This window comes from Equus asinus, chromosome 12, assembly GCF_041296235.1.
Source record: "Equus asinus isolate D_3611 breed Donkey chromosome 12, EquAss-T2T_v2, whole genome shotgun sequence".
NCBI lineage: Eukaryota > Metazoa > Chordata > Mammalia > Perissodactyla > Equidae > Equus > Equus asinus.
Genome location: NC_091801.1, coordinates 29,187,341 through 29,210,808, shown reverse-complemented (window position 1 = coordinate 29,210,808; position 23,468 = coordinate 29,187,341). Strand labels below are relative to the sequence as shown.

At 41.4% G+C, this 23,468-nt stretch overlaps 1 long non-coding RNA gene across 3 annotated transcripts in view; it reads left to right on the top strand.

Moving 5' to 3' along the window:
- Positions 1-23,468, top strand: part of LOC106841644 (uncharacterized) — a 145,409-nt gene that overhangs the window by 5,828 nt on the left and 116,113 nt on the right. For all 3 annotated transcript variants that reach the window (XR_011493208.1, XR_011493207.1, XR_011493206.1), the window contains exon 2: positions 15,750-15,920. This is a non-coding gene — a long non-coding RNA (uncharacterized lncRNA). The remainder of the gene's footprint in view (positions 1-15,749; positions 15,921-23,468) is intronic.

Genomic DNA, 23,468 nt, shown 5'->3' with positions numbered 1-23,468 from the left:
GAACAGGGAGCCCACAAAATGGAAGAAAATATTTACAAATCACGTATCTGATAAGAAACTGGTATCCAGAATATATAAAGAACTTTTACAAATCAACAACAAAAAGACAACCCAATTAAAAAAATGGGCAAAGGATTTAAGTAGACATTTCTCCAAAGAAGATGTACAAATGGCCAATAAGCACATGAAAAGATGCTCAACATCATTAGCCACTAGGGAAATGCAAATAAAAACCACAAAGAGGGACCGGCCCAGTGGCATAGTGGTTAAGTTCACACACTTTGCTTCAGTGTCCTGGGGTTCGCTGGTTCAGATCCTGGGAATAGACCTACACACCACTCATCAAGCCATGCTGTGGCAGCCTCCCACATAGAAGAACTAGAATGACTTACAACTAGGATATACAACTGTGTACTGGGGCTCTGGGGAGGGAAAAAAAAAGAGGAAGATTGGCAACAGGTGTTAGCTCAGAGCCAGTCTTCCTAACCAAAAAGCATAAAAAAAAAACCCCCAAGAAGTACCTCTTCAAATCCACCAAGATGACTATAATCAAAAATACAACAATAACAAGTGTTAGCCAAGATAGGGAGAAATTGGAGCCCTCATATGTTGGTGATGGGAATGTAAACTGGTGCAGCTGATGTGGAAAGCAGTTTGGCAGTTCCTCAAAACATGAAGCAGAGAGCTACCATATGAGCCAACAATTCCACTCCTATGTATATGCCCAAGAAAATTGAAAACATATGTCCACATATAGCTTGTACGTAAATGTTCACAGCAGCATTGTCCATAATAGCCAAAACATGAAAATAACCCAAAAGCCCATTAATTAATGAATGGCTAAACAAAATGTAGTGTATCCAAATGTGGTATGCGATGGAATATTATCCTACCATAAAGCAGAATGATGTACTGATACTTGCTACACTGTGGATGAACCTTGAAAACACTGTGCTAAAGGAAAGAAGCCAGGCACAAAAGACCACGTATTGTCTGATTCCATTCATATGGAATGTCCAGAATAGGTAAATTTATGGAGACAGAAGGTAGATGAGTGGTTTTCTAGTGATGGGAGTGGGAAGGGGCAGTTGGAGGAATGACTGCTAATGGGTTTTGATATTTGGGGTAATGTGACTGTCCTAAACTCAGGTCATGGTGATGGCGGCACATCTCTGTGTAAACACTAAAACCATCGAGTTGTGTACTTTACATGGGTGAATTTCATGATATATGAGTTATGTCTCAAATCTTTAAAGTACAGTTGGCGTGTAGGTAGGTAGGTGATAAGACGCTGTGATGTAGCTGCACTCTCTAGGCCTGCTGCAGCCCATGCTCCCTTTTTCTGCCCCTCATCAGATCCTGGCCCCAGGCAGCCAAGGGGAGGCCTTTTCCAGCTGGGCTGTGAGAAGGGGAGGGGCAGCAGTTCCATACTCCTTCCTCCTCCTTGTCTGGTCCCATAAGCAGAAAAGACCAAATGAAATCACTCAGGCTGTGTTTGGTTACTGAGAAAAGAAAAAGGTGGTCTATCACATTGAAAAACTTACATATGTATTAGTATGCCTTTCTCTCCGGAGCTCTAAAGATGGTTTTTAGTTCCTCATAGAGTCTTTTTAAAGTGTAAATATTTATATGTTACAATTGACACTATATGTGACTCTCTGTGTAGTTCTTTCCAATTATATGTTTACAGTGTTCATATATACATACATAAAAACATACACACATAGAATATGCATTCGTGGTTTTGCTATTCCATTTTTTCTATTTTAGAGTCTTAGTCCCTTTTTTATTGTAATGTGACTTACTATGGAATCTTTTTTGTTAACCATAGCTGGTTGTGGTGTCCATGAAAACACACCTCTTAGGTTTTCTACCTGCAGAGAGTGTGGCTGGACACAACTCTGTTTACTGAGCTCTGCTATCCATCTCTATATTCATGCAGAGGACACGTTGCCCCTGGTAGCTCCCAGCGAATGGCTGAGCACACGAGAGAGTCTAAGGCCCGGTCCTGGGATGCCTCTGACAGGTTACTTTGGCTCTGAGACTCCTGGGCCCTAGAACTTCAGCTTTGCTGAAACTTTTCCAGAACTACTCTGTAATCTTCCCTCCTTCAAGTGTCCAAACTTCCTCCTTGAACAAAGTGGGAGAACATGTCATGTGGGACACTGCCCTTGTCTGCTCCTGGCTGATGGACCACACTGGACTCTTAACCCCTCTCAGGGCTGTTGGTGGTGCCTTACTGCTCTTTATACTTTTTTAGGTTACATTGTTGGTCTAGTCTGATCAGCCAACCCCCGACAGAACATTGTGGCCTGTGAAACTGATCCATGTCCTGTGTTTGGCTTTCTGGACCATTTGCATTCTGACAATGGTGAGCCTTTTATTGCAAAAGGCGCTCAACAGTATGCTGCCAGTCAAGTATTTGATGGAGCTTCTGTGCTCTCTACCATTGACAGGCATCCTGTGTTGTTGTGTACTGAAACAGCCTTCTTAAAAATCCACTAGAAAAAATTTATAACCCTGCTTCCTCACCTTTTCCTGGTCGACACACCTTGGTAAGACAGTTTAGTCACTGAATTATTTTGCAGTCCCCAGGAAGGAATTGTTTTCTCTTGGCTTCTTCCTGGGTAATGATCAGGACGGAAGAGATGAGGGTGGACATCAAGAACTGTGAAGGGTTTATCCTACTTGCAGACTAACAGGTTAGCCTTCTGTCATTTCAGTACTGTAGGCAGAAGACATGAGACTCCTGGGTCAGAGACAAAGGACTGTGCTACTCATGGCAATAGCAGTAGTCAGAGTTCTCCAAGCCCAGTTCCCACAGGGTAATGATGAAGGGCAGGTGAAATCTGTACATGCAGTGAGTTGTGTACAAGAAAGGAACCTCAAGTTTAAGAAGCCCAAATTTTTAATAATGGGCAATGAACCTGCCTCAACTTTGCCCTAGAGGGAAACATTGTTACACTGGAAAGGTAACGTGGCTGCCCTTTGCTCTGGAGGAAGACCGTTACCTTTATCCCCCAAGGCTGTATGCTAGACAAACATTCTGGGAAAAAAAGAGTCTAGAACAAAGAGAGCCAGTGCCTTTGCACATAAGATGTGTAGAGAGACACCATGGGGAATTGTCTCCCCATAGTGATATAGACCTATTTTGAAAATTTTTGATTCTGCTGTTAGGATAACTGGGCATGATACTCCTTTCTTTCAGCTAATAGCAGTTCCAGGCTGGCCTGGTGGTACACCCCCTGGGTGGTGTCTTGGCTGAAAGGGAGGCCTAGGGAATTCAAATTTAATTCTAGTTCAGCCGTCTGGATTCTCTTGTTGGATTAACATGGCCCTAGATCATAAAGATAGTGATCACATGGTTGAATAGGCTGCTTGTCAAGTCCTCCTACGGTGGCCCACACAGGCCAAAGTTGGGGAATAAGTGTTGTTATGGATGCACTGTGCCCCCCACTCCAGCAAATTCATATGTTGAAGTCCTAGCCTCCAATTTGACTATATTTGGAAATAGGGCCTTCAGGGAGATAATTAAGGTTAAATGAGGTGATAAAAGTGGGCTCTAATTCAATAGGACTGGTGTCCTTATAAGAAGAGGGACAGACACCAGTGATCTCTCCCGCTGTCTCTGCACAAGCACAGAGGAAAGGCCATGTAAAGACACATTAAGAAGGTGGCTATCTGCAAGCCAGGGAGAGAGACCTCACCAGAAACTAACCCTGGCACTTCGATCTTGGACTTCCCAGCCTCCAAAACTGTGAAAATATAAATGTCTGTTTATAAGCCCTCCAGTCTGTGGTATCTTGTTTTGGCAGCCCCAGCAGACTGATACAAGTGTTCTGCGTACATTTTATGAAAGTGCCCTTGTCCCTCTTATACTTGACCCTTCCAGAGAAAGGTTTTGGCTTGAGTAGGGGCATATTTAGACAAAAGGTGAAGTTATAGGTATTGGAATGGACCACACCAGTTTTGCGGTGGTAGAGGGAGAACAATAACCCTGGCACCTGGGGAGGGAACACCTTAGCCCTCAGGAGGTATGAGGGAGGGCATGATATTAATGTTAACTCTCTGGAGGCTTTCTCAAATAGGAAAACACCCTGTTGCAGCTCCTTCACACTGTTGCACGTGACTTAAATTTAAGACTGCTGGGTCTGGCATCCTCCTACATATGACTCTCACCATGATTTGATCATCATTTACCTTAATGTGACTGAGGAATCTATTGGAAACCACACAGGTGGGCCCTCCTGTGCAAAACACCTGTTGGCACCACTGGATGTCTTCCCCATCCCAATTCCCATAGCCATCACTCCATTATTCTGTGGGGTAAATGAATACTGCTCTGCTGGTGGTGTGTACAAAGAGGACAGGTTGGATGGACAGTCCTTCAGGCAGTCATTCTAAAAACAAGGACTGTATTCAGTTATACAAACTGAACTGGGACTTTTAGACATACTGGCTGGCCGAAAGGCCATGTCATCGTCAATCTTTTCACTTCATCCCAATGATGTAGGTCTCATTTGAATGGTCTCAACAATTGTAAACTTTCTTTGCAGGGGCACTGTGCACACTCTCAGCTTCGTACTTCTAGTCTGGAAGCCAGGTGTTGATTTGCCTTCCTCGTGAAAACGTGAGAACTTGACCCTAGGGATGGTCATAGGAGACCTTTGAGTATTTAAGGAAATACCACCAAAAGATCATGTAGCCCTCAGATGACTGGAGATCTCTCCCAAAGATGCTACCCTTGGTTCTCAAGGGAGTATTGTGGGAGGATAACTGGCTTGTTATTTGTGTGTACACTCCAAGTAGTTTTTCCTATAGTGGAAAGTGTTCAATTAGAAAAGATGGTATGGAATCTGCCCCTGATTTTAGCTGAAACGATCAATGATATAACTTCGTCTCTGAAAGCCGCTGGGACAGTCTAAACTCATTGGCCAAGCTTGTTATGGTTGATAGAATTGCCTAGACTTCTTCCTTCTGTACCTGAATTAGTTCCTTGGGCCAAGTTAAAAGATCAATACAGAAAGTTAAAGAGAAAAACACTTGGATTCCTAAGATAGACCCTGATGGTTTGTGAAATTTGTTCAGTTTGTTGGATCCAGGACCCTGAGGGACATGGTTGAGGTCAATACCGCAGGCTGGCCTTATCCTGCTGCTTGGAGTCCTATGAGTACTAGCCTTAACTAAATGCCATAGGAGACAAATTGAGTGGGTCTGGTCCCTGCGTCTGTTGGTCAGATAAATTGAGGTAGATCACAGAGTGGCATACTTATGGGAAAACTTACCAGAAACCAAGCTGGTGCAGAAATGAAGGGTGGATCTTGTGGGAAAATAATTCTCCATGGATCTCTTCAGTTCTTGAAAATCTTGCTAGCAGAAGTACTGACTGCCTTATGGTCCAGACTATCTTTTCCCCAGGATATTTATATAGCAAATACCTCTTGGACGATAGAAATAGTGTCTACCTCTGGAGCAGAGGGCAGGCATGCTTACTGCTCATTATAAAATATTTAGGTTTCCTAAGCTCAGGGGTCTCTTCTGTACTGTAACGCAACTTGCTATGTGTGCAGATACCCACCTGAGCCCATCTGCATCCACCCCATGGGGCTCAGGGGCAAGAACTGATGCCCATATGCTGATGCTCATGCTGCTCTTGCTATATGGGGAGTAATCAGTTTTTTTGTCCCTCACTCAGGAATCTCAAGCTAAACTCTCAGACTCTTCACAGTTCTTATGTGAGTATTATGAGTAGTAAATGACTGTTAAGTATTCCGTACATCATGAGTTCGAGAGAGGGAAGGAATGAATTAATATGCATAAAAGGACTTTATTCTCTCATAATTTAAAAAAATTAAAACCCCTGACTCTTAATGAGTTTTTAACACAGTTTCCCTAAACTTTCCAAAGTAGCAGAAGGTCTTTCTTCAGCCAGCACAACCTGTTCACCTGTGTTTGTCGATATTACCTCTTACTCTGTTTCTGTGTTTCTCTTTATTTTTCATCACCTTTATTTCTCATTGCATGAATAGGCTCATTGACGGCTGATGATTGCAGGAGGATTTTTATTTTGGGGCTAGAATGACATTAATAAAAGACTAAAGCGTTGGAACCCACTGAGTGATGATCTACAGTTGGCTCAGGAGGAATGTAGAAAGAACCTCTGCTGAAGACCGAAAGATCTTAGGGTCTTTTAAATTTTATTTTATTGGGTAAAATATACATAACATAAAATTTACCATTTCAACTACTTTCGAGTATACGATTCAGTAGCATTAAATACATTCACATCATTGTGCAACCATTACCACTATCCATTTCCAGAACTTATTCATCATCCCAAACAGAAACTCTGTGTCCATTAAACACTAACTCCCCATTGCTCTCCACTTACCCCAGCCTCTAGCAACCGCTGTTCTACTTTCTGTCTCTATGAATTTGCCTATTCTGGTACCTCATGTAAGTGGAATCACACAATGTTTGTCCTTTTATGTCTGGCTTTTTTCACATATGTTTTCAAGTTTCATCCATGTTGTAGGATGTATCATAATTTCATTGCTTTTTAAGGCTGAATAATATTCCATTGTATGCATACAACACGTTGTAAAAAATCCATTCATCAGTTGATAGACACTTGGATTGTTTCCACCTTTTGGCTATTATGAATAATCCTGCTATGAACGTTGGTGTGCAAGTATCTGTTTAAGTCCCTGCTTTCAGTTCTTTTTGAGTAAATACCTAGAAGTAGAATTACTGGATCACATGGTAATTCTGTGTTTAACTTTCTGAGGAGCTGTCAAACTGTTTTCCACAATGGCTGCACCATTTTACATTCCCCATAGAAATGCATGAAGAGTTCCAGTTTCTTCACATTCTTGCCAACGCGCTGTTTTCTGGTTTTTTAATGGTAGCCGTCCTAATCGGTATGAGATGGTATCTCATTGTAGGTTTGATTTGCATTTCCCTAATGACTATTGTGCTTATTGGCCATTTGTATATCTTTTTCAAGAAGTGCCCACTTTTGAACTGGGTTGTTTGGTTTTTTTCTTGCTGAGTTGTAGGAGTTCTTCATATACTCTGGATACTCTCATTGTGAGTTTGATTTGCATTTCCCTAATAACTAATAATGTTGGTCGTCATCTTCATGGCCTTGTCACTTATATATCTTCTTTGGAGCAATATATATTCAAGTCCTTTACTCATTTTTTAAAAATTGACATATAGCATGATATTAGTTTTAGGTGTACAAATAATGATTTGATATAGGTATATATTGTGAAATGATTACCACAATAAGCTTAGTTAACATCTATTGCCATACTTGGTTACAAATTTTTTTTCTTGTGATAACTTTTAAGATCTACTCTCTTAGCAACTTTTAAATATACAATACAGTGTTGTTAACTGTAGTCATTATGCTGTATATTATATCCCCAGGACTTATTTCTTAGAACTGGAAGTTTGTACCTTTTGGCCACCTCCATCTGTTTTGCTACTCCCCACTCCCTGCCTCTGGCAACCATCAATCTGTTCTATGAGTTGGCATTTTTAAAAACAATTTTTTCATTGGTTTGTCTTTTTATCATTGGATTGGAGTAGTTCTTTATATAGTCTAGAGAGTAGACCCTTATTAGGTATATGATTTGTAAAAATTTTCTCTCATTCTTTAGGTTGCTGTTTCACTTTCTTGATAGTATCCTTTGATACACGAAAGTTTTTAATTTTGATGAAATCCAATTTATCTATTTATTTCTTTTGTTGCTTTTCCATTTTGTTTTCTTCTAAGAGTTTTAGAAATATATCTCAGGTTTAAGTCTTTGACCTATTTTGAATTTATTTTTGTATATGGTGTAAATAAGGATCTGACTTCAGTATTTTGCATGTGGATATCCAGTTTTCCCAGCACCATTTGTTGAAGAGAATGTCCTTTCCCTATTGAGGGATCTTGGCACTCTTATTGAGGATCCTTTATTTGGGATTTGACCATATACCTGAAGGTTTATTTGTATGCTCTCTATTCCATTCCATTTGTCTATATGTCTTTCCTTATGCCAGTACAATATTGTTTTGAATACTGTAGATTTGCAGTAAGTTTAGAAATCAGGAAATGTGAATCCTCCAATTTTGTTCTCTTTTTTTCAAGATTGCTTTGGTTATTCAGGGTCCCTTGAGATTCCATATAAATTTTAGGATGAATTTTTTTTCCTGTTTCTGCAAAACACACCGATGATATTTTCATAGGAATTTTATTGAATCTGTGGATCCCTTTGGGCAGTATTGTCTTTTTACCAATATTAAGTCTTCTGACCATGAACACAAGATATCTTTCCATTTACTTATATCTTCTTTAGTTTCTTTCAATAATGTTTTGTAGTTTTTGACATACAAGTCTTTTGCCTCCTTGGTTAAATCTATTCCTAACTAATTTATTCTTTTTGGTGCTATTGTAAATGGAATATTTTTATTAATTTCATTTTCAAATTGCTTATTGCTAGTGTATAGAAATGCAACTGATTTTTGTATATTGATGTTGTATCCTGAAACATTTCTGTACTTATTTATTTGCTCTAACAATTTGTGTTTGTGTGTGTGTGTGTATGCTATAGGGTTTTCTACATATAAGATCATGTCATTTGCAAACAGTGATAATTTTACTTTTTCATTTCCAACTTGGATGCCTTTTATTTCTTTTTCTTGCCTAATTGCTCCGGATGGAACTTCTAATGCTATGTTGAATAGAAGTGGTGAATGAAGGCATCCTTGTCTTCTTACTGATCCTAGAGAGAAAGCTTTCATATTGTCTTTTCCCCATTGAATGGTCTTAGCACCCCTGTTGAAAATCAATTGGCCGTATATACGAGAGTTTTTTTGAGTATGATATTAGCTGAGTTCTTTTTAATATATGGCCTTTATCGTGTTGAAGAGCTTTCCCTATATTCCTAGTTTATTGAATATTTTATTATGAAAGATTGTTGAATTTCTATAAAATATTTTTTCTGCATGAGTTGAGTTGATCATGTGAGTTTTTCCTCCATTCTATTAATGTAGTGCATTGCATTGACTGGTTTTTGTATGTTGAACCACCCTTGCATCCTGGAAATAGGTCTCCTGGGTCATGTTGTATAATTCTTTTAATACGCTGCTGAATTCAGTTTGCTAATATTTTGTTGAGGATTTTTGACTCTATATTAACAAAGGATACTAATCTATATTTTCATTTTTTGTAGTGTCTTTGGCTTCAGTGTCAGGGTAATACTGGCATCATAGAATGATTAAGAAGTGTTCCCTCTTCTTCAAGGTTTTGGAAGAGTTTGAGAAGAAGTGGTGTTGATTCTTCTTTGTATGTTTGGTAGAATTCACCAGTAAAGCCATCAAGTCCTCAACTTTTTTGGGGGGGAGCAGGGGTGTTGATTACTGATTCAATCTCCTTAGTAGGTCTATTCAGATTTTCTATTTCTTCATGAGTCAGTTTTAGTAGATTACATGTTTTTAGGAATTTGTCTATTTCATTTAGGTTATTCAATTTTTTGGCATACAGTTTTTTAGCATAGTTTTGCAAAACTGAAATTTTTATCCGTTAAACAATAGTTCCTCGTCCCCCTCTTCTCCAAGCCCTTGGCAACCACAACTCTATTCTATGTCTCTAGGAATTTGACTACTCTTAGGTACCTCATATAAGTGGAATCATATGTATTTGTCCTGTTGTGACTGGCTTATTTCCTTAGCATAATGTCCTCAAGGTTCATTCATGTTGTAGCATGTGTCAGAATTTCCTTCCTTTTTAAGGCTGAATAATATTGCATTGTATGTGTATACCACATTTTGCTTATCCACTCGTCCATTGATGAGCATTTGGATTGTTTTCACCTTTTGGCTATAGCATAGTATTTTGAGTCACAGTAACCTAACTTTGAGAAACATGTCTACGTTTGTGAACTTTTTGAACTTGGGTAAGTTAATTTCTGTAAGCCTCAGTTTCCTCATCCTTAAAAGAGGAATAATGATGGTACCTGCATTGTGGAGTTATTGAGTTAACTTATAAACTATATTAAAAGCACTTAACACAGAGCCTCAATTAACATTAATTATCATTAGCAGGGTGGTACAGGAGAAAGGGTTTGGCTTTAGAATCAAATAGCCCTGTTTTAAAATCTCAGTTGTCTTGCTATCTAGTTATGTAACCAAGGGAAGTTATTTGCGTTTCAGTTTCCTTATTTTAAAAATCAGAATAACAACATTCATTCCTTCATACAACAAACATTTATTGATGCCTACTCTGAACTTACATGCATTCGTCTCTGTGATGGGATACAAGTTAACAAAACAGGAAAATAAACCCATTCCCCCCTGGAGCTCACTTTCTAGTGGGGTGAGAACTGAAGCAGAAAGAATTCTTGGTCACGTGTTACACAATAGTAAGAAATAAGGCTTGTCAATCAAGACTAATAGTTTATTTAACAAGTCCTACAAGACCCTGACCTCAATTTTCCTACCAATCCCAAGCTAATATGTCATAAATTGTCCGATTCTGATCCATTCCCCACCTTGCGAGATCATTCTTTTTTTTTTTTTTTTTTTTTAAGATTTTATTTTTTCCTTTTTCTCCCCAAAGCCCCCCGGTACATAGTTGTGTATTCTTCGTTGTGGGTCCTTCTAGTTGTGGCATGTGGGACGCTGCCTCAGCATGGTTTGATGAGCAGTGCCATGTCCGCGCCCAGGATTCGAACTGGCGAAACACTGGGCCGCCTGCAGCGGAGCGCACGAACTTAACCACTCGGCCACGGGGCCAGCCCCGCGAGATCATTCTTAACATCACCTAGCCCAAGCCCTAAACCCCTACAAATTGCCTGCTCGAACTTCTCATTTTTAAATATTAGTAAGATTCTGTCAAGATGGTCTCCTCCCTTACTGCAGTAAATCTAATAACCTTAACTTGACTTCATCAACAGGTTTTTTTGGTGGTGGTTTGGGCAGTTGGTGGAGAATACAAACAGTAAACAAAGTAAGTCAATTATAGAGTTGTTATAAAGAGATGAGGTGAGAGAGCTAACAGGAAGAGGGCTTTGCAGGGCAGGTTACTTGACTTCTTGGACTTTACTGTGAGTGAGAATGAGAAGCAATTGGAAAGTTTGGGCCAGAGAAGTAGCATAATCACATTTATGGTTCAGAAAGATGGCTCTGGCATTGGAATTGAGAAATGACTGAAGAAGGCAAAGGAGGAAGCCAGCAGACCAATTAGGAGTCTCAGACTTGGGGGTGGAAATGAATTTGTCAAGAGGTGGTTGGATTCTTTATTTTGAAGGTGGAACCAACAGAATTCGGTGATGGGTTAGATGGGGATGTGCAAGAAAGTAGTACACCTATCTTAGAGGATGTCACAAGCTTTCAATGCCATGATGCTTGTGGTTTGTCAACTAATGTTAAGTACTCAGTAAACAGCAGCCTCTCTGAGGATTTACACACATTTCTCCTCTGCTTGGAGCCATATTTCCCTGCCTCTGGCATTTGGTAAATGGAGATGACGCTTTCCCCAGGACACCTTTTCCTGAAGCCCTCAGTCAGGCTTAGGTGTCTTCTACCTGCTTCCATGGTCCACTCTCCTTTGCATGTGCTCACTTGGAGTCTGAGCACTGTCGACTGTTACTGTCCTTTACTTGTTTCTGTCCCTCTGCAGACTGCCATCTCCATGTGGCTGACTTCATCTCCTGTGTTCATTATTGAACACTCTGCACTCAGGACAAAATCTGTAACACAGCCAACACTTAGCCTAAACTTGTTGTTTCTTATTAACAGCTTATAATTATCTGTCATGGGGAAAAAGGATAGTTCCTTTATCCCAAGTATGGAGTTTGGGGTTCATTCACAGGAATTCCACTTACATGATAAAGTCATGGAGAAAAAGCTCTCAACCATGGCTAGTTGTGGGCAAAACTGCAAAGTAGCCAAAGCTCATGGATTTTTTGCATTAATTTTGATTTTAAAAAATATTTCATTGAAGTGTTATTTATCTTAATTGCTGAGTTTTGGGGTGTACCTGGGAGATTACTGTGTTTTTTGTGCCCTGGAAAAGTGCCTCACCCATCTCACCCTAGTCCTGATCCTGCTGGAGATGCAAGTAAATGATAAGGAAGTGATAAGAAGTTGTGGGATGTGGATTTAGGGCGTGGTGTTTTTCTGAGTGTTACATGAGGAGTTTTGAAGATAAAGTCTTCAAGGCCCCAAGCTGGTTGTGTTAGTCTGCTAGGGCTGCCATAACAAAGTACCATAGACTGGGTGGCTTAAAGAACAGACATGTATTTTCTCACAGTTCTGGAGGCTAAAAGTCTGAGATCAAGGTGCCCAAAGGGTTGATTTCTGGTGAGACTTTCTTCCTCGCTTGTGGATGACTGTCTTCTCTTCTCTTTATATCTTCACATGGCTTCTTCTCTGTGCGTGTGGAGAGGGAGAGATCTCTGGTGTCTCTTCCTCTTCTTATAAGAACATCAGTCCTATTGGATTAGGGCCCACCCTTATGACCTCATTTAATCTTACTTACCTCCCAAAAGGCTGTATCTCCAAGGACAGGCACACTGGGGGCTAGGGCTTTAACATATGAATCTTGGGGGACAGAGTTCAGTCTATAACAGTGGACACTCTGTTTCCATTTAGATCATGCTGCCTGAAGTGGCAATTTGGAACTAGAAGACTGATGGGTCAGGGTTTGAATTTTGACTCTCCCTCTAATTAGCTTTGTGATCTTGGGCTAATTACTTACCCTTTCTGAACCTCAGCTTCCCCATCTCTAACCTAGGGTAATATTTCTGATCTCACAGGGAGATAAAGAGGCTAATCTGAGATGTGTGGAGAGACCTCAAACACAATTCTCAGTAATCATTAGGTTCCCTCTCTTTGGCAGAATAACTGGAATTCAGGAAACAGACATGGCCCTGTAATTAAGTTAAGGAGGCAGTTCTGCTCGTCAGCTTTAGGTAGCTGGATGGCTAAAGAGTGGCATCACACACAGACCATCTGCTATGCCTATGAATTCCAGTGGCTGCGTGCCCTTATTGCTCACAATATGAGATCTTCAAGCAGACATTGGGCAAGAGTCCCAGGCCCCACAGATATCCTTAGGTCAGACAGGAACCTCTCCACAACTGTCAAATAGGAGGGAAAAGTGCTGACTCATGGATTTGTTTCCTTCTGATTCTGTGTGGCTGTTATCATGTTCTTCAGGAAACATCAGCACACCCAGCTATTAATAATGATGATGAAATGAAGTTTCTGACTAAATCCGGGGTGGAGGTGAGGGTCACCTGCCCGGCTAACCTACCCTTCTATCTGTCCAGGAAGGAAGGGACCTATCTGAAGGCAGGCTGAGAATCCCTCAACTTCACGCAACAGGGCAACCCAGGCCTCCTAAAGGTCATGGTTGGGTGGGAGGTGTGGATGTTGTCATTGGCAGATTTTCTCAACCATTTCCAAAATTCCTTAGTAGGCAGAGTCCAAATAAAGAAGCAGTATCTAAGGCATTACAAAGTCTGGGACAACGGTCCTCATCACATCACAAGATGAAGTATTTGTTTAAATTAGTAGACGACCATATTTACACCCCCAAAATAGGTGAAATGTTTTCCCTGGGGACTTGCTCTAACCCTTTACTCCTCTTTCCCGTCAAAGCATGGGAGTTCACCGATGAAAGCTCGTGCCTTCCGGTAGTTCTTCTCCTGCTCTCCCTACATCCCCTCCGCAGGCCCAACCAGTGTTGACAAGCAGGAATATTGTCACATAAAGATTTCTGTTTGATGCCTAGAACCTTCTGGAATTTGTGGTTACCAGAGTGAATTGCCAGAGAGACTCTCATTCTGTTTTTTCTCCCAGAAGGTGAAGGACAGTTATGGCCATGCCCCTCAACGAATAGGCCATCTTATGCAGTTGCCTGCGTTATTGGGTTTAGAAGCTCATTCTTTTACCCATAACCTAAGTGGAAAACTTCACTCAGGTGATGGAATAAATATGCTCCCATTGTCCAACAAATTCAAACTGAACTGACATAAGGGAAAGTTCATTTCAACTATTTTTGGTCCTTTCCCCTTATCAAATTCATACTAGAGAAGTTTTCACAACAGAATTTAATTTCCAGCATTTAAATCCGGTTGATGATTAACTCAAGGAACCCAGGAAGATTTCCTGTCGCAATCTGTTACCATAAATAGAGGAGTCAAGCTTACTAAAGCAATTAACTTGGGTACGTCACTCAACATCTACAACGGCACCATTCGCTGTGGAAGCCACTAGCCACGTATGGCTTTTTAAATTTAAACTACAATTAGTTAAAACTGAAAAATTCAATTCCTCAGTCACACTAGTCACATTTCACGTGCTCAGTAGCTACATGTGGCTTGTGGCTACTATACTGGGCAGGAAGGTGCAGATTTCCATCATCATGGAAAGTTCTCAGGGACAGAGCTGGTCTACAGGCTGAGTTTCATCACCTGAGAAGGGGGTAAAAACACCCCTCAGATATCAGAGGACATGGTGCACGGGGAAATACTTTGTATGTTGTGAAGTGTAACACAGTGTCAGTAGGCTTGCTTGTAATTTGGATGGATGCAGAGTGGATTCCAGAATTTCTAAAAAAAAGTTTTATGAAACACTCTGGCTCTTTTGGCATATATGTCTGATAGTTTTTCAAGTCAGCCCTATTTCTCCCATTATAATCAGCAGTGCTGAGAATCCACCTTTCCTGGGCAGAAAGAGAAGGAAGTCCCTGTCCACTCTAATTCTCAGATTCCCAGATGGTCCTCAAACAACCAGTGGCTCCCCCTGGACAAGCTCTGTAGGACTTCTTTTCACCCCAACCCTTAGCCTCGTATTCTGAAACAGCACAGTATCTGTGGGAGGGCATAAAACTATCCTCCCTCCAGCCCCACTGTCATACATAGACCCTAGAAGCCTCTGCCCCCCACATGCTTGTCTTGGGAATTATGTGGTAGCGATGTATACTGGAAGAGGAGGGGCTTTGACCTGAAGTGGAAATGGGTTGGCTCTTGCCTGTCACTTCTTAGCTATGTGATTTTGGCATGTGACTTAGCTTCCTTGAAGCACAGCTTTTGTTTTTGTTTTCTTTAATGTGTGTGATAGGGGATAAGGCATTCACTTTGCAGGATTGTGGTAAGAACTAAGCACATGGGCCTAGAATGCTTAGCACAGTGCCTGGCATATAGTATTTGGCACATAAATGGTGCTACAATGAATGGCAGTTGTATTTACCCAAGAGCTGTCCTCAGTTCTGGGGGAAAATGGTGTTCTCTTTCTCTTGCAAAGTAACGGGAGACTCTCAGATACTTCATTGTCCAGGTGTAGATCTGTCTAAACATCTGTGGGATGGGACTAAACAGCTTCAAGTAAATGTGCCAGCAACAACATGCATGTTGCAGTAAATCCTGTTGATTGTCCACCTGTCAGCCATCTTCGCCCTCCTTCCTTCCCTTGATAATAGAATCTAGATTTTGTGTCAATGTCTGGTATTCAGGGCTCCCTCCCAGATCCAGAGTGTTGAACCTTGATTGGTCCAAGCTAATAGGTTAATATTATTTGTTTTGCCTTTGACTGATACAAGAACCATCATGTGACATCATTCTGACAAGTGAGACATAGAGGAAGTAGGGGGAGGGGGAAGCTCCAAGGAAGATTTCCTACCCATAAAAATGAAAGAATATCAAATGGAAACCCCGGACCTTGTTCTTTGACCCAATGTTGTTGTGTCATAGGTAATGACTGGAACTGTGGCCCTCTTGTGTCTGTGAGGGGACAAGCTTGAGGACCAAGGCCAACGTACCTAGATAGCAGAGGGGAAAGATGGACAGAACCTGCATCCATGATGACATTCTGAGGCTGTTATATTAACCAATCGCAGAATCACCGTATTTCTAGGTTTCTTGGTAAGTGAGACAATACATTTATTTTGTTCTTTGAATCAAATTAAAAGTTGGAATTTTCTCTTATTTGTAGCTGACAGCATCAAATACATTTGCATTTTCCATTACTTATACATGTGCCTTATATTCCCTACGCAACTCTAATGTGCTTCTTGGATGATATGCTAAGTCTTTCATCCTTGTACAATCTCATAACATCCATTTCAGTGTCCTGCACGTGGTAAGCACCTAATACATAATTATTATTAAATGAATGTGGAAGTGAAATATGGCCCCTGAAATTACAGACTATTTCCAACAGACCCTCCACCGCAAGATATTAAGATAGAGGGTTGGTGGTGAGGGAAGGCCTGAAGGTCAATACTTTGATAGATTCTACCTTTTCCTATTCTGTATGCGGTAGATCATCCTTCTGGGAACTCTGGCTTAGAAATTTGATGTTATCTTTGACTCTTTCTTCAACGTTTACCCCTCATATCTGAAGAGTTGCCAAGCTCTGGTCATATCACTTTGGCTTTTCAGCTTACCCAGGATAATCAGGTTCTAGGGGAAATCTGGCTTATACTGTGCAAACAAATGAAACTGGTCTGAGACAGAAAGGCCATGCATTTTTTTCTAAGGGGAACTGTGTCTTTTCAGGAGGAAAGTCTACTAGGGAAGCTAAATCAAAATTCAAAGGCTGCCTAGTGGGTGGAAGGGAACAGAAAATGAAGATGCCAGAGCAATAGCCCACTGTCCCCAGTCCTCTAGATGCTGTCTCCTGGTCTGGGTGGCCCCTGTTCTCCCTGCTGCTGGAGACTCACTGTCCCTCCTTCTCTCCACATCCTTGCTGTAGCTGCCCTCTCAGCCCCTCTCATTATGGCAAAGGCAACACTGCGTTCTTTTCAATTGGTAATCATTTCTGATGATCTGAAAACATGTTCTCACTCTTCTCACAATGCTCAATGTCATGAAAGGCTGTATTTCTCCTGGTCCACACACACGATCTCCTCCTGAGTTAACATCGCCCCCTCCACCACTCTTCCCAATAGGCTGCTGGACAGTTAATGTGCCTCTTAGCTGAGTTTCCTAGTAAAGTTGTTACCCCGGGAGAAATATTCCCACAGGGGATGGATGGCTTTCTCTTGGAGGTGAGACAGAGGGCTTGTGCACGTACAAAGGTCTGAGAAGCTGTGGTTCTGCAGTAGGCTCTTGTGTCTTCATCCCCAGCTGGGCAGCTGTTACTGCTCTCATCTGAAAAAGGTACACAGAGAGTTTTCAGGATGAAATCTCATTGAGATGCTGTAAGTGATTCTATCTTTGTACCAAGAAACTTTGGCTCTTTCATCCAGTTTAGAGAATAATAATTTAGAGAAATGAATAAGAGAAAGAAGAATATGTACCAAGAAGGGAAATAAAAGAGAAAACAAGTCAAGAAAGAGAATTTAGTGATAAAAAAATGGAAAAGAAAGTGATTGGTTAGAGGCTTAGAAAACAAGAAAGAACGGACCACTAACAACACTGAGAGCAAAGGAAGTTCACATATAAAAAAGAAAATAAAAATGATCCATGAAATAGATAAAAAATGGGAATAAACCAAAGTGAAGAAGATGATGGTGTAATCTGAGAAGACTGACATATGCCAACCTGGCTACTTTTACTAAAATAATTTTTCCTAGTAAATTTTAAGAATGATTTATTGCCTAATAACTGGTAACATTCTTTATTAGGTTTTTTTGTGATACTACAAATATAGTGAACTAGCTTTCTTGCTATTTTTAAATGACAGTTGCCTGCTATGTCCTTCATGATCCTTTTCCTTGTGGAACCTAGAATTTTAGAAGTGCAAGGGGCTTGGAGAATATCTAGTGTTTGATCGTTTTAGAGAAACAGAAACCTCAGTCTGAAGAAGCGACTTGCCCAGGGTGGTGTAGCTGGTGAAACAGGGAAGTCAGGAGGTGACTGTCCTGAGCTGGGGCTCTGAGCTGGCCTGGTGCCCACTGAGGCTCACTCTTTCCCTCTAGGCTCCGGATTTGCAGACCTATTCCTGTCCACCTACCTATTAAAATTTATTTGGCTGTGGCTCATTCTTACTGAGTCTAATGAATTTAAATGAGTATTAAAAAATTACTAAGGAAGTAACGTTGTAACATGAATATAAATTAATATTAAAAACTATTACTAAATAAGTAACATTATAACATGTTACTGCATAATAGCTAATATTTATAGAAATTTTACTATGTGCTAGGAATTATGCTCAATATTCTACATGTATTAACTCATTTAATCCTTAAATGAGTAGCAGTATAGCATGTTATTGATGGAATGATTGACAACTTAGCTAATATTTATATAAATTTTACAATATGCCAGGTATTGTGCTGTTAAGGGTTGAACTTTGTCCCCACAAAATTCATACGTTGAAGTTCTAATTCAGAATGCTTCAGAATGTGACCTTATTTGGAAATAAGCTCATTGCAGATGTGATTAGTTAAGATGAGGTCATTAGGGTAGGTCCTAATCCAGTCTGACTGGAGTCTTTACAGAAAGGGGCAATTTAGACATAGAGACACGAATAGAGGGAAGATGACGTGAAGACACAGGTAGAAGACGTCCATCTACAAGCCAAGGAGAGAGGTCTGGAATGGATCTTTCCCTCACAGCCCTCAGAAGGAACCAATTCTGCCAACACCTTGATCTTGGGCTTCTGGCCTCCAGAACTGTGAGATAATAAATTTCTGGGGGTGCTTTTTTTTGAGGAAGATTGGCCTGAACTCATATCTGTTGCCAATCTTCCTCTCCCCCCCCCGCAAAGCCCCAGTGCATAGGTGTATATCCTAGTTGTAGGTCATTCTAGTGCTTCCATGTGGGATGCTGCCACATGGCTTGATGAGTGGTGCATAGGTTGGCACCAAGGATCCAAACCTGCAAACCCCAGGTCACTGGAGTGGAGCACACAAACTTAACCACTGTGCCACCGGGCCAGCCCCAATAAATTTCTGTTTTTAAGCCACCCAGCTTGTGATACTTTGTTATAGCAATCCTAGTGAACTGGTACAGGTGCTAAGTGTTTTACAGGCATGAACTCATATAATCCTTACCACGAAACCTATGAAATATGGAAAATGGAGGGAAAGTTAAATACCGTAGAAGGAGGCACTCAGCCTAATCCAGAATGCAGAACATTCTTCAAGATAAATGATAGGGTTTCTCCAACAAATAATGTGATGATTTTAAAAGAGAGAGAGACGGAACTGTTAGAGAATAAAAGAGACTTAAGACACATAGTAGCCACATGTAACGTTTGGACCTTATTTGCCTCTGAGTGAAAAAGCCAATTGTAAAGCCGCACCTCTGAGACAGTCGGGGAGATTGACTGTGGACTAAATATTGGATGATTTTAAAGAATTATTGTTAATTTTGCTAGATGTGACAATGGCCTGGCAGTAATGTTAGAAAACACATAGCCTGATTAGTCAAGATGGGTGAAATGGCATGATGCTTGGGATTTGGTTTCAAGGAATTCAGAAAAAAATGCTTGGGGCTAGGTGATGCATACATGGTGGTTCATGCTACTATTCCCTGTGCCATTAAAAATATTTTTGAAAATGTCCATAAAAGAAAACAATCTGTGAGATTCTACACTGCTCTTTTACAGACAAGGAAACTGAAGCTGGGAGGCATTACTAAGTGCCTTGGAAGAGCTGAGCTGTGACCAGTCAGTCTGTCTCCAGAGCATGATTCCAAATAGGTGTTTAAATTATTAATGTTTAATGACCAGATGACAGTATTTTTCTATCCATCGTACACCAATCCTCCAAGATATGCACCCTCATCTGGGGGCATCCCCGTTTCAGAGGTGGAAGCAGAGGTAATTTGTATAAGGTCACATATTCACCACAGAACGCTGAAACCAAGAGTGGAATCCAGATTTCTTGACTTCTAGTCAAATGCAGACACCAGATCACATGGCCCAAGTGCTTCAAATTTAAGAGGAAGCATTTAGGGATGGGTTTTCTGTATCGAGTCCCCTGTGGACAGCTTCCCCCTGGGCTGCTCCCTTACCTCTATGAACCTCAGACGTCCACTATGTAAAATGGAGAGAATAACCCCCCACCCTCACCCACTGTGCCAGCCTCCCAGGGCGCTGAGGTGCAAATGAAATGATACACAGGAAAGGAGGTTGGTTAACTGGAAAAATGTCGCATGAATGCTAGCCTTTTCTGTTTGAGCAGTGTCACTTACCACTTGGCCTGAAAGAGGAAAATGTGGTGCCCTCAGAACAGGCAATTTTGGAGGCAAAATGGGGCATGGGAAGGTTCTTACAAAGTCATCAGATTTACACTTATAAAATTTTGTCAGCTTGAGATAAAATCAGGGCATAGATGGAACACACTCAGACCATTCCTGGGGGTGGCTTTGAATTCCTGACCTTTCTCTTGGCCGTTGGGTTGTGGATGGTACACTTTTAGCCCTAACTTCTCAGAAGCAGCCTGTATTATCCATCAGGGCTGTCCATCCAGTTCAAGTTCACAGTGATAAATCTCATAGCCTCCAAGGGTCCTCACAAAGGTGGGTGTGGTGGGCTGATAGCATGCATGATTAAGTGCTTTCCGGTGTCAAATATAGCTGTAATATACTACAAACAGGCAGTCGAGTTTTATACAAACTGATCTGGCTGCTATCAGCTGCTCTGACATTTTATACTAATACTTAAATCTAGAAACAGGAAAGAAAGTACAGAATTATTGTTTTAAGCAGCCTGTGTGAGCTTATCTTCAAAGTGGCAGAGGTTCTATTGTATTTAGAGAAACTGCTCACTCCACTGGCATAAAGGTTAGTAACAGGAACGCTACGGCCACCGCAAGCCAGTTTCCCATGTGAGCGCTGGGCTCACCACACAGCCCTCACCCGGGCAAAGGGCTCTGTCCATTTTCATTTTCTTCTTGCTCACCTGGACCTTTCAGTGCACCTGAAAGCACCAAATACCTTTCAGAAGCAATTTGGAATTTCTCCTTAAAACAAACCAAACCATCATGGTGCTAAGGGTCATGCTTAAAGTCTGAAAGCATTTCCCCTTTTGTAACGTCGGTCTTGACCTCCATATACGGTGTATGCACGTGTATCTCTCATAGCTGAAAATGAAAGGAAGCTTGTGCTATTCTGGATTTTCTCTTTGGAAGGAGAGTCTGGGGGAGAAGTGCACCATTAAATAGAAACCCAACTTTTTAAAGAGAATATAGAAATCATCTAGCTCATTCAGGAATTCTCAACTTTGGCAATGCATTAGTCACTTGGGGAGTTTTTAAAAAATATTGATGCCAAGGACCCAATGCTAGAGTCCAATCTAATAGTTCTGGAAATTTTTTCCCTAGGTGATTCTAATGGGCAGTAGGGTGGAGAAACACTTAGTTATTCCAGGGGTTCATGAGACAGAAGCTGCACCTGAGAGTCAGAAAGGAGGGGCTGCTAGGAGCCCACAGACAGTGTGAGGCACACACGGCCAGGTTGGGACCCGCTGTGCGGTTCAGCATCTTTGTTCAACACTATAATTTATTGGTACCTTTAACTGAAATGAATCTAAGAATGGATTGAATGCTAAATACTTAGCTAAATTTGCAAGCATTGGGCTGGGTTTCTTCCTCATAGCTCTATTTCCTAATTCAAATTACCTTTATTTCCTATAGACATAAAGGATTTTATTTTTATTTTGTCATTTCTGGAAACTCCTTTATTTCTTGGTTCCTCTTTCTTCTCCAAAACAACTTTGCATAGATTTGAGCTATGAAAGACTTTAGAAGATTGATGCTCATGTTCACTTTGTAAAATTGAATCAATAATTAAAAATAACGTGACAGAGAGAGCACAGAGTAGAACTGAATTAAGTTGGGTGGCTACATTGAGTACCGCTTCTGAGTTTACTTGTGAGAAAACTTGCTACTCCTTCTATGCTAATGTCCTCATTTTTGGTGAACGTTTGCTACCAAGTAGACAATACATGCAATGTATGATTATGGAGATTATGTTTCCAGAATTTTCTGGGATAGTCCCATTTTATATATCCAATCTTTATATTCACATAAAAAGTGAAAAGGACCTAGAATCTTCACTATTTTGATATCCAAATGATGTCTCTGAGATTATACTTGAATATTATAAAAATTCCTGGTTGGCTCATGTGTTCCAGTTTTTGGTTTGGAGAAGATGGTCATTCTACAGATGCCTCTATGATGCTGATGGAACCTGCTCAGGGCCCTAAGCGTAGGTGCAAGTCACTGCTGGCCTGGAGATGGTAACTCCTGCTCTTCTGGTTCTGTCTACTCACCTGTGGGGAATGAGTGACTCCTTCAGCCAGGACGACAGCACAGTGCAGAGGCCCAGAAGCTGCTGGTCTCATCAGCTTGTCCCACATAGCACTTCTTGAAAAGTAGCAGAAGAGGCCTGGGAGGCTGCTTTGGATAGCCATGACCCACTCTTCATTCTTCATCCCCTTTGGTCATGTAACTGTCCACACTCCCTGACTCTTCTAGTATCACTTCCTCCACTATCTCAACCCCACCTTCTCTGTGCTCTGTATCCTTACTGCATCTGGAATTAGGCCTGGCCGGACACTGCCATCTCCTGTCTGGCTATTACAGCAGCCTCTTTACTGTCTTTCCTGCTTCGCCGTTGTTGTCTTCCCATTCCTTATTAACCTGCAGCATCTGGTCATGCTCCTCTCATAATTAAAAAACAGAAAATTGATTACAGGTGGACTTTAATGAGTCTCCTCCACGTACTCCTCCACATACTTTCCAATGCCACTCTCAGCCTCATCCCTGGCCTTTCCGTGGGCTCACTTTTTGCACTCCCAGCCATGGGTGCACTTGGGATCATGGATATCTGTGTCCTGACCCCAGAGGTCCTGTTCATTAACCTGGGGTGCAGCATGAGCATGGGGACTTTCCTAAGCTCCCAGGTGATTCTAATGGGCAGCCAGGTTGGGGAACCTCTGCTCAGTGTTTGTGAGCTACTTGCGTGTTCTCTCTTTTCCTGGCCTTTGCACAGGCTGCTCCCTTGGCCTGAATGTCCTCTTCCACCCACTTCTTTTGGCTACCTGTCCATAGATTACTGACAAGAGGAGGTTGTCGGAGAGTTCAGTGTTAGCTGTGAGGCAGGGCGGTCTAGGGGAGAGTCAAGGGAGATTCCACACTTAGAGGGCCAGCAAATCATCACTTGTAAGAATATGAGAGGAAGGGCGGTAGTGGAGAGGGGCCCTCCCTCATGGAAAATGGCCTTTGTCTTTTAACTCTGGCTGGCTGTACTTCCAGACCATGTTCTCTGATACAAAGGAAGATTGGAAATGAGATACTTTGGGGAGCTTGGAGGCCGTTCCATTCGTGAACTTCTTTGCCCTCTACAAATTCTTTGCATAGCTTGCTTGCTTACACGCAACTTTCTTGCCACTACGTGTCACAGAAAGGCGGGGTCCTCAGGCCTCCAGGTCTGATTTGCCTAATTGGAGATGGGAGGAGTGGAGGCAGGGAGGAGTTATTAAAACATCTTCAGGAACTGTGCCAGCCACAGTGA